Source organism: Rhinolophus sinicus, chromosome 8, assembly GCF_057876585.1.
Source record: "Rhinolophus sinicus isolate RSI-liver-muscle chromosome 8, RSI-T2T, whole genome shotgun sequence".
In the NCBI taxonomy this organism is placed as follows: domain Eukaryota; kingdom Metazoa; phylum Chordata; class Mammalia; order Chiroptera; family Rhinolophidae; genus Rhinolophus; species Rhinolophus sinicus.
Window position 1 is genome coordinate 16,996,404 of NC_142508.1, and position 12,750 is coordinate 17,009,153.

Here is a 12,750-nt window from a genome sequence, read left to right on the forward strand (position 1 = left end):
TCTTCCTTACACTGCTCGTCTTGTCTTTCCTCGCTCCTTTGCTTATTGTGCATTCAGTCACCGCACTTGATTTCACAGTTTATACCTACAGCCAGAGGCCGGCCAGGAGTGGTCTCGCATTGAGCAACTTTTCCCATGTTGCTGATCCCACAGCACTAAGGTGGCTTTTCCTGTCTTAACTCTACCGTGACCCCTTCAGCCTAGCTGAAGTGGACTACCCTGTTTCCCCGAAAAGAAGACCTAGCCGGACAGTCAGCTCTAATGCGTCTTTTGGAGCAAAAATTAATATAAGACCAGGTCTTATATTGCATTATATAAGACCTGGTCTTACATTATAGTAAAATAAAACGAGGTCTTATATTAATTATTGCTCCAAAAGACGCATTAGAGATGACTGTCCGGCTAGGTTTTATTTTCCAGGAAACACAGTAGTTCTGTTAGGTTTGGCTGTTTAAGAGCAAATTAGAAAAAAAAAAAAAAAAAAAAAGAGCAAATTAGAGATTGCACTTCAGCTACCATCCTCAATTAGTACATAAGCTCCAGAGAGAAAGAGAGAGCCTGAGAGAGAGAGAGAGAGAGAGAGAGAGAGAGAGAGACTAATTCAATTTAGCAAGTCCTTCTGAAATCCTGGGATATACATAGCACTCTGATAAGCATGATGTCATTGCAGAATGTGGGCATTTCTGTGCAGACATGGCTTGCCCTCTGGAAACTGATATATCATGACAAAGCAGCGAAGTCTCTCCCTCCAGGACAGGGATCTTATTCTATTCTCTGATCCACGAAATATCTAGTGCAGTGGGACATGCATTACACTCACTCAGTAAATAAGCTGCCTAAATGACGTGTACAGTGAGTGTGCTATAGGAATTTATAGCAGGGAGAGATCTGTGTGGGTAGAAGTGGAGGAGGTAGGATTTGAATCCAGCCCTGAAGTGTGAGGAGGAGTTAGAAAAGTAGAGAGGAGTGGAGTTGGCATTACAAGTGGCGGAAACTATGACTATGGCTCAGAGTATGACTGGCCTGGCAATCAGGACATAGTAGGTGATAAACAGGGAAACTAATTGGTAAGAAACCTCGAATGACATACAGAAAAATTAAGGTTTAATTCTACTGGCAATAAGGCAACAGTGCAAATTTTTAAAAAATTTTTTATTGGGGAATATATTGGGGAACCGTGTGTATTCTCCAGAGCCCATCAGCTCCAAGTAGCTGTCTTTCAACTTAGTTGTTGAACCGCAACCTTGTTGAGAGCTCACGCTCTAACCAACTGAGCCACCCGGACGTCCCAACAGTGCAAAATTTTGATCAGAGGAGTGATATGTTTAAGAACGTTAATCAGAGAATGAAGGGCAAGAGGCTTGACCATTTTAAAGGAAGTCACTGGTGATTTATGGAAGAAGTAGGAACAGACTCTGTCATCAGGGCATTATATTCCCACTGGAAAAATAATTCCAAACATTATGACATACTTCAGTTATTTTTTCTGTGATATAAATGAAATGACTGTTATAACATGTCCAAGGTCTGAGCCACAGAGAAAGTTGTCTGATACCACACTGATGTTTTGCTTTGTGAACTTTCTCCACTTATTTTTCTATCTGGTTGTTACTGTGGCAGCTTTCAAGCCCTGTGAGATTTTCTCAGGCAGCCCCTTACCCCTCTGCCCAAAAATGTTAGTAATTCTTCAAGTATGAAGGCTCTACCATTTCTTGTCCGGGATTTCTTGGGAGGCATGAGGAATAATCACATCATTGTAACATAGCACCTTTACACTGGAGATGGAAGAGGGAGAATTGAGAAAATCCTAAGGTGTTGTCTTCTGGCCAGAATGTTCTTTCCTTTAAAAGGAGAGAGAAGATATTCTAATTTCTCAACTGTGTGTGTGTGTGTGTGTGTGTGTGTGTGTGTGTGTGGTGCGAGTGTGTGTGTTGTGTGTATGTGTACACTTCTATTCTCTAGCCTTCAGCATTCCTTTCTGGGAATCTTGCTCACCCAGGCAAAGGGCAGCAGGAAGGCAGACTGAGAAAATTCTTAGTACTGTACACAGCTACCAAGGCGAGGTTCACATCAGTGGCAGCTACAACAATAGCCATGGCTCCTAAAGTGTCTGTTTCCCCAGAAACAGAAGGAAGTAGAGATTCAGGAATCCTGTCAGACAGCAGGTTTGGGAGAGAGAGGAAAGTGTTTAGTGGGGACCAGGGAAGAGAGAATTTCCTGGAGGTTCCTGAATGGCATTCAGCATCTTAGAGAAAGCTGATCCATCCCTCCTGTAAGCATACCAAGATTTCCAGTGTCTTTTAGAGACTCCTCTGAGTGATGTGACACACTCCTGGTCTCCAACCTCGTGGAAGGCTGCAAAGTGCTCCTGAGCCTGAGCCACCCTCCAGCCCCCACCTAGTTCCTCAAGAGTCTTAACCCCATCTACATGTCATAACACAATCCTTTTGTCAGGGCCGTGAGAAACTGTCCCATGTGGATAATGTATTACAGTAGTTGATTTGCTACAAGTAGCTTCTTGATTTCTGAGTCATTCTCATCAAATATTTTGGCATTTTGAAGTCACACATTCAATGCTGACTCTTTATGATTTGCCTCTGGGCCCTCCACTCGAAAAGAATGGACATGAAAGTATCTGTGGACTATCCATTGGTCTCCTTGAGACCTCGGTTGCCTCTTTATGGTTCAGTTGTCACACTGGTCAGAATTTGGAGCATAAATGTTGCGGTGTTCCAGTTCTTTCTTTTTCCAGTGTTTCTTATTTTGCAACTAAGAAGAGCATCAAGTCAAAGGAAAGGGTAAAATGGGCAAGGGGCTACATAAGCTACCTCCTTCGAGAAGCAGCACAACAGGTTTGGAGTTAGAGACCTGAGTTTGGCCTTACTAACCAAGGACCTTTGAGCAACTTATTCTAAGCCTCTATTTCTGCCTTTACAAAAATTAGATATTATAAATTGTGTTTCTATATACCAGCAATGAACAATGTTAAAAGGAAATTAAAATTCCATTTACAAAGTATCTAAGAGACTCAAACACTTAGGAATAAGTCTACCCAAGGAATTGAAAGACTTGTACACTGAAAACTACAAAACTGCTGAAAGGAATGTTAAAATACCTCAATAAATTGAAAGATGTTCTTTATTCGTGCATGGAAGATTTAACATTGTTAAGATGTCAATGCTACCCAAAGTGATCTGTAGATTCAACACAATCCCTATCAAAATTCCAATAGCCTTTTTCACAGAAATGGAAAAGCTGATCCTCAAATACATATAAAATCGCAAGGGGCCCTGAATAGCCAAAAGAATCTTGAAAAAATTTAATAAAATCGGAGGACTTTCACTTCTCGATTTTGCAACTTACTACAAAGCTGCAGTAATTAAAACACTAAGATACTGGCATAAGAACAGACATATAAGCCAACAGAATAGGATAGAAAGCCTAAAAATAAACCCTCACATATATGACCAATTGATTTTTTTACAAGGGTACTAAGATCATTTAGTGGGGAAAGACAGTCTTTTCAACAAACAGTGATAGGAAAACTAGATATTTGTATGCAAGAGAATGAAGTTGTACTCTTACCTTACACAATATATAAAAATTAAAATGGATCAAAGACCTAAGTATAAGAGCTAAAATTATAAAACTCTTAAAAGAAACCATTGGGGAAAATATGGATAACATTGGATCTGGCAATGATTTCATGGATATGACAGCAAAAGCACAGGCAATAAACTAAAATATAGATAAACTAGACTTCATTAAAATTAAGAACTTTTGAGCAGGAAAGGATACTATCATGAAGCAAAAAGACAACCTATAGAATGGGAGAAAACATTTGCCAATCATATATCTGATAAAGGATTAATATCCAAAATATGTAAAGAACTCCTAAAAATCAACAACAAAAAAACAAACAACCCAATTAAAAAAGGGGCAAAGACTTGAATAGACATTTCTCCAAAGAAGATATACAAATGGCCAATAAGCACATGAAAAAATTCTCATCATCATTAGTCATTAGGGAAATGTAAATCAAATCCACAATGAGATACAACTTCACACCTACTAGGATGGCTTTAAAAAAAAAAAAAAAAGAACATGGAAAATAAATGTTAGCAAGGATGTGAACAAACAAACTCTTGTGCATTGCTGGTAGGAATGTAAAATGGTGCAACTGCTGTGGAAAAGCTTGATGGTTTCTCAAAAAGCTAAACGCACAACTACCATATGACCCATCAATTCCACTCCTAGGTATATGGCCAAAAGAGCTGACAGCAGGAAGTCAAACAGATACTAACACCAATGTTCATAGCTGCACTCTTGACAACAGCCAAAAGGTAGAAACAACCCAAGTGTCCGTCAATAGATGAATAGATAAACAAAATATGGTATAACATACAATGAATGAAATTTTGACATATGGTACAACCTGGATGGACCTTGAAAACATTATGCTGAGTGAAATAAGCCAAACATAAAAGAATAAATATTGAATAATTCTGCTTATATGAGCCACCTAGAATAGGCAAATTCATAGAGACAGGAAATAGAATGTGTTTACTAAGGGCTTAGGGGAGGGAAGAAAGGGGAGTTATAACTTAATGTTACCGAGTTTTTGTTGAGGATGGTGAAAAAGTTTTGGGTCTAGATAGTGGTGATGGTTATACAACATTGTAAATATGTTTAATGCCACTGAATTGTAAACTTACAAATGGTTAAAATGATAAGTATTATGTTATATGTCATGTATACTTTTCTGCAATTAAAAAAAGAAAAAAGCACATTACTACTTATCTAAAAGGAATCTAATGAGGATTAATATTAACACGTTGCGTATGGATCACGAGAATCTTCACCGGGGATTTAAACCCCGCCTTACGCAACGTGTTAACATAAGAAATCTTGGTCCTTAAGGGCTTAACAACGATCAGTTTCACTTCCCTTCTTTCATCTCCAACATCCTTCCTATGGTGCCATTGTAGCAGTTCCTGGAAGTCCAACTAGTAGCCAACATTGTAGAAATGTGGCTGCTTTGGGAAATGGTAATCTTACTGCATTTCAATTTATGACTGCACAGTGTGATATCAGATTTTAGTTCTCTTTTGGGTAATGACAGTTCTGTTTTTATACTAAAGGATGCAGGTTTCCTCTTCTTAATAAATGGCACCACCGTTTAGCCAGCTGCACTGGTTAAGAAGCTTGGAGTCATCCTTGATTCTTCTCTTTCTCTAATATCCCACACCCAACCCATCAGCAAATCCTATCAGCTACAGCTTTGAAATATGTCTAGACTCCAACTACTCCTCACCTCCACAGCTACCAACCTGGTCTGATCTACTATCACATGTCACCTGGGCCACTCCAAGAGTTTCCTAACATAGATCCCTGTTTCTCCTACCCTCCTACAGCCTATTCTCCAGCCAGATGCCAGGGTGATGCTTTTAAAACATAAGTCATATCATACCATTCCTGTGCTTAAAACTCTGATGGCATCTCATAATACTTAGAGTAAAACACTAAGATCTCATCATGAGTTTACCAATGCATTGTCAACCCTGGGCAACCTCCTGGATCTTATTTGCTGCTACTCTTTTTTTCAGCTCACGCAATCTCAGACATGCCGTTCTTTTTGCTGGTCCTCACACACACCAACAAGCTCCTGCCTCAGGACCTTTGCACTCATGTTCACTATCCTGTTCTCATGTTCACTCAGCTCTCTATTCAAATATCCCTCCTCAAGAAGTCATTCCTTACACATTGCTCCAAAGAAAATGAAATACTGAGGTATAAAGCTAACAAAAATATGTACACAATCTGTATGATGAAAATTATAAAATGCTGGTGAAAGTAATAAAAGACAACCTAAATCCTTGGAGAAACACACTGTGTTCACAGGTTGGAAGATTCAACATAGTAAAGATGTCAATTTCCCATAAATTGATTCCCTAAACCTCTCAGCTTAACACAGTTCCTATTGAAATCTCAGCAATTTTCTCTGTAGACATAGAATAGACAAGCTTATTCTAAAATTAATATGGAAAGTAAAAGGCACTAGAATAGCCAAACTGATTTTTGGAAAAAGAAGAAGAAAGTGGGAGGAATCACTTCTCGATATTCAAACTTACTATGTAGTTACAGTAACCCAGGCAGTGTGGTACTGGCAGAAAAACAGATACTTTGACCAATGGAATGGAATAGAGAATCTAGAAATATGACCACAAATGTGCCTAATTAATTTTTGACAAAGTAGCAAAAGAAATTCAATGGAGGGATAACCTTTTCTATAAATGGTGCTGGAGCAATTAGACATCCATAAGCAAAACTACGAAACTCAACCTAAACTTCATACCTTATACAAATGTTAACTCAAAGTGAATCATGGACTTAAATATAAACTATAAAACTTCTAGGAAAGTACAAGGGAGGAAAATTTCAGAACCTATATGATTAGGCAAAGAGTTCTTAGACTTGACACCAAAAGAATTAACCATAAGAGGAACAATTGATAAATTGGACCTCATCAGATTTAAAAAACTTTTGTTCTGCAAAAGACACCATTAAGAGAATGAAAAGACAAATTATAGACTGTGAGAAAATATCTGCAAATCACACATCTGACAAAGGTCTAGTATCTGGAATAAAGAACTCTCAAAACTCGTCATTAAAAAACAAACAATACAATTATAAAATGAGCAAAAGACATGCACAGACACTTCATCAAAGAGAATATATAGGGGCCAAATAAATACATGAAGAGATATTCAACATCGTTAGTCATTAGAGAAATGCAAATTAAACCACAATGAGATATCCCAACACACATATCAAAATGGCTAAAATAAAAAACAGTGATTAACACCAAACATTGGCAAAGCTGTGGAGAAACGGAATCACACATTACTGGGGAATGTAAAATGACACAGCTACTCTGGAAAACAGTTCGTAAGTTTCTGAAAAAAATCATGCATACAATTACCACACAACCCAGCAATCACACTCCTGGGCATTTAGCCAAGAAAATGAAGACTTATTTTCATGCAGGAACTTGTATACAAATGTTCATAGCAGTTTTATTTGTCGTAGCTCAAAACTGGAAACTAACCAAATATCTTTTAATGAGTGAATGGTTAAACAAACTGCGGTACATCCATATCATGGACTACTACTCAGAAATAAAAAGGAAAAAACTATTGATTTACGTAACAACTTGGATGGATCTCAAGGGAGTTATGCTGAGTGAAAAAGGCCTGTCTCAAAAAGATACCTACTGCATGATTCCATTTATGTAATGTTCATGAAATAACATAATTATAGAGACGGGGAACAGGTTAGTGGATGCCAGGGGTTAGTGATGGTGGGGAGGGATGCGTGTGGATATAAAGAGGTAATACCAACATCTCTTATGTCGATGGCCCAGTTGAGCACTTTTTTTTGTTATAGCTTTATTGAGTATAATTCATATACACAGTTCAGTACGTTGATTGTAGTGATTACACGAGGCTACACGTATGATAAAATGACATACAACAATGTGCACAAACTCAAATGATTACATGTGTAACTGGTGAAATCTGATTGCGCTCTATGAATTGCACTAATGTCAATTCCTTGGTTTTGATATTTTACTATAATTGCATAAAATGTTAACATTGGGGGAGATTAGGGAAAATGCATGGGGCTTCCCTGTCTATTTCTTTGCAACCTCCCGTGAGTCTATAATTATTTCAAAATAATTTTTTTTTTCAATTTAAGGCATTTTTTAAAGCTTCCTCATCCAAAATAGCACCTCTTCTGTCACTCTCTACCCTCACAGTCTGCTTTATTTTTCTTCATAGTCTATATCTCTACCTGATGTTTTAGTACATGTAATGTATAAAGTATAACAAATTTGTATACATCTGTCTCCTCCAGTAGACTTAGGAAGGCAGGAAGTTGTCATGTTGTCCACTGTATACCCCATGCTAGAATGGCACCTGCCACGTTCTTTGTTGAGTGAGTGTGTGAGTTCACCTGCCTCTTGTAAGTATACATTTCATTTATTGTGTCTATACATAAACTGGCCTTTACAATCTCCCACCAGAAGCAACACCTTTCTCAAGGCATCCATTCCAGTCAGTCCATTCAGAGGAGTTTTCATTGCCTCTTTTCAGTAATAATATTTTAATATATGCAATTCTCCAGTGGGGAATAAGCATTTGATCCCATTCTGGTCATTCCTTCCCAGCTCTAATCAGGCCTTTTGGGAATTTCATGTCTTTCTGGGATAAACCTTCAGCTTTGAGAAAGCAGCTAAATAAAGGTCCTCGAATCTGACAGAGTTGACCCTGTGTTCTTCATAAAGACCTTCAAGAGGTCAAGGCTTCAGACTAAGTTATTCAAACAGAATGGAGCCATTTCATAAGAAAAGAAACAGTACAAAGAAAGATCATTAAACTCTCAGCCATCTATCTTATTACAAATGGTCATATGTTTTATTGTGCATCTGTGGGAGGCAAAAGAATGGGTCCTAAAAATGTCCACATCTTAACCCCCAGAACCTGTTAAAGACGCTAAGATGGGGACATTAGCAGGTGGGCCTAATCTAATCACGTGAGTCCTTAAAGGCAGCACACCTTTCCCGGCTGCAGAGAACCACCAGGCAGATGATGTGGTGAGAAGGATTTCATCTGCTCTTGCTGGCTTCGAAGATGGAAGGAAGGGGCTTCAAGAAGCTGGAAAAGGCAAGAGAAGAGATTCTCCCCTGGAACCTCCAGAAAGGAATGCAACACCACCAACACCTTGATTTTAGCCCTGTGAGACCCATAGCAGACTTCTGACTTACAGAACTGTATGATAACAAATTTGTGTTGTAATAAGCACTAAGTTTATGGTAAGTTGTTACGGAAGCAATAGAAAACTAATATAGTATCTTACTCTGAGTATAGCTTTTCTATTAGCTTTACTTGTAAGCAACAGAAACCAAATTGAGCTTCCTTAAGCAAACAAAGCAAGTTCTTCTGTAAGCAGAGTGTCTCAGGGAGCCCCAGGCAGGACAGCCAAGGAGCTGCAGAAAGGCTGTAGGACCATAATGAAAGCTGCCACCAGAAATATCCTTCTTCTGCCCCTTGTCTCTGCCTCCCCACCCCACCCCACCCCAATCTGTTCCATTCTCTTCCTGGAAACAAACTTTCTCTGCTACTTAGTCCATAGGTGTATCAAGGCTGAGCCTCTCAGCTTCACTTTGCCTTCTCTTTCTTCATCAGACCATTCAGCCCAGGCTGTGACTAGAATCTTATTCTTAATTCCAAAGATCCAGGAAAGGAAATGTTTGCCAAAGTTTGGGCTAGGTGCCTGCTCTGGGTTGAATTGTGTCCCCCCAGAAAAGATATACTGAAGCCCTCACCTCCCCACCCCCCGCCTCAGAATGTGACCTTATTTGGAAACAGGGTGTTTGCAGATGTAATTAGTTAAGATGAGGTCATGCGGGAGTAAAGAGGGCCCTTATTCTAATGTGACTGGTGTCTATATAAGAAGAGGAAATTGGGGCACAGACACAGAGATCACGATGTGAAGACGGGGTTAGAGATAGCAGTAAAGTTGACAGAAACCAAAGAATGCCTGGGGGGGGGGGCTACCAGAAGCTGGAAGAGGTAAGAAGAATCCTCCCGGAGCAGCGCCAGAGGAGCACGGCCCTATGGATACCTTGCCTTCCGACTTCTGGGCTCCAGAACTGTGAGACAATACATTTCGTTGTTTTAAGCCACCTGGTTTGTGGTACTTTGTCATAGAAGCCCGAGAACACTAATACAGTGCCCCTGCAAGCTATGTCTAGGAAAGTAAGCTATGTACTACGTCTCACAGCACAAATATGGCTCCTCAAGACTCACCCCCAAGGCTGGAGTAGAGGGCCAGTTTCCAAAACAGGAAGAATCTTTGTGACCTGGGCAGATGCACTGAGAACTGTCCACTCTAGCTCCCTACAGCGAGGACAATTATGATATTCTGACTTTCAGTTTTGTTTGTTTGTTTGTTTTGCTTTAAAATACTTAGTTATTTTACCTTCTGGCATGTACTGCAGTGTGTAAGGTGAGATATGAATCTAAATTACTTCTTTTTGATACTGTAATCCATTTGTCCTAATACCTTTTATTAGTGATTACTCCTTCCTCTCATCACTGTAGTGCTTATTGTTTATTAGTCAGTGCATACTGATGATTGAAAATGTTTCTGGAATCTGTTCTATTCTATTCTATTCTATTCTATTCTATTCTAAATTCTATTCTATTCTGTTCTATTCTATTCATCTGATTGATTTGCCAGGTTCCTGACATGGTAATGAGAAGGCTCTAGGGGCTTAACTTTCAACCTGCGGTTCTAGAGCTTTATTTCCTCCTTTCAGTGTTTTATCTATGACAATTTGGAATCTCTAATTACTCTTATATGTTTTTCGGAGGGGGGAGTTCCAAAATGTTACTGACTTGCCTTAGAGTAATGGACCAGGAGAACTCTTCTGGTGGAAGAAGCTGTGCCTTTTCTCTGTCTCCTTTTTGAAACTAGTCCGTGACCCTGTTAACATATCTGGTCTTTGGGATGGGGACAAGTCAGAAAAACCAAAGACCCGCCTAGTAAACTTAGTAATAGCTAAGTGCCTGGCACACAGTAAGCCCTCAATAAATGTTAAGTAATTATTAGAAAGAAGGCCAGACAATACCTCCTCAAACTCTTGCCAGTATCCAGCAATAGCTCCTGCCTACATCTCTCCCACCCTAACTCATGCATATAAGAGTGGGAAAGGGGTGTGGTAGGCTGAATAATGGCCACCCCAAAATATCCATGTCCTAAACCCTAGAACCTGTGTATGTATTACCTCGCATGGTAAAAGGGGCTTAATGGATGGGGTTAAAATAAGAATCTTAAAACAGGAAGATTATTCTGGATAATCTGGGTGAGCCCAATATAATCACAAGGGTCCTCTGGGGGGACATGGGAGAGTCAGAAAGAAAAAGGGATGTGACCACAGAAGCAGAAGTTGGAATATTGTGCTTTGAAGATGGACGAAAGTTGGAAAATGGATCCTCTAGAGCCCTCAGAAGGAACTCAGCTCTGCTCATGCCCTGCTTTAGCCCAGGGAGATGAGACCCATTTTGAACTTCTGACTCTCAGAACTGTAAGAAAACAATGTTGTGTTGTTTTAAGCCACTAAATTTGTGGTAGTTTGTTACAGCAGCAAAAAAAAAACCAAATAACAGAGGGAATCAGAATTTTATTGAACATTCTGCAAAACTGGCACTCCTGGACTCAAGTCTGTTTAAATTGTAGGGTTTGAGGCCCACAGAACTAGTGGTACCTTTATTGGAATGTCACCTCAGCCAGATTTTCACGATCTTTCATTCAGGTCTTTTCTCTCCATTTCTGCCCATCCAGCCTAATTTCTGCTACCACAAGAATTTTCTTCTATTCGCCCATCTTTGAGGCCTAGATTTGATGGCTGTTCTGAGATACTGGTATTAACCCCACATGCTTGCAACTAGATTATTACAAACATGGAAATTCAGGGAGCAAATTAAACTGAAACATGAAAAACCTTTTAAAAATGGGGGCATATGTTTCTCCCAGCATCAGACCAAAGAGAAAGAAAGCTAGACAGATACTGAGGAACAGAGACAATGAGAAACGGACCTAGTTAAAAACACTGAGTCACACTATAAGCTCTGAACATTTGCTCAGGGCGTTTTTAAGACCTGCGGATTGGGCAGAAATTCCTCACTCTTTTGTCCAAGCCCAGAAGGCTAGATACAAGCCCCGTCAGGTGAGCACCTCAAAAGCCTTTAGTGAACCGAAAGATGCATCACCCCAACTTCTAACCCCAAACACGAACGTCTAGGTCCGCGTCACCAAAAGAAGGGAAAGTATAAAAAGCACGTCTCTTCTCTCCCAGAATAAAAGGCCCTTACTTTTAATGTTTTATTTGTGATGATTTTATTTTATTTTATTTTTTTCCGTTCTGTTACTAGCTGGAACTAAACATTGGCTGAGGCCCCAGGCGGCTGCTGGAGACGGGCCCTCCCAGGAGCAGAAGGCTCGCTTAGGAGAAACTGGGGGCGGGGAGAGAACTAGAGACTCTGCCTCTCCAACGCGGTAGGGATTCTCTCGAGTCTTTCCCTGGCCAGCCCAAGCCCCTAGTCTGAGCCCCTCGACAGCAGGGGACCGCGGAGAGACTCTGGGGGACACTCACGGGGTAGTGAGGTCACGCAGCCCAGCCCCTAGCTCCTCCGGGCGCGGGGCGCTGGCTCCTCCTCTAGCTGCTGCGGGGGTGGGGACCACCCACAGCGCCGGACAGCCCCGCCCCGGCCCCGCCCCCGGGCCTCGCACGCTCCTCAGGGCGCGAGCAAGACCTGCGCCAGGCTCGAGTTTTTCTAAGTCCTCCCTAAAGCGAGATAGGCCGTGGTACCCAGCTCCTCAGATAAAGATGGAGGGGAGGCTAGAGGACGCAGACTGCGGATGAGGAGATGGCCTTTTTCCTCCCGGTTCCCTTCACTCCCAGCGAAGAGTGCTGTACCCTGATTTGTAGACGTATCCTTACCTACTCCCATCCTAAAAGTTTTAGGTGGCAAATTAATTTTAATTCACTTTAGTTTGGGAAAAAAAATTAACATCAGGTTTTGGGATAAATTATACCTTTCCCATCGGAACCGGGGTCTTTCCACCTAATTAAGACGGAGAGGGTGGGTAGCGAGAGGAGGGTAGCGCATCTGGTTGAGGGAG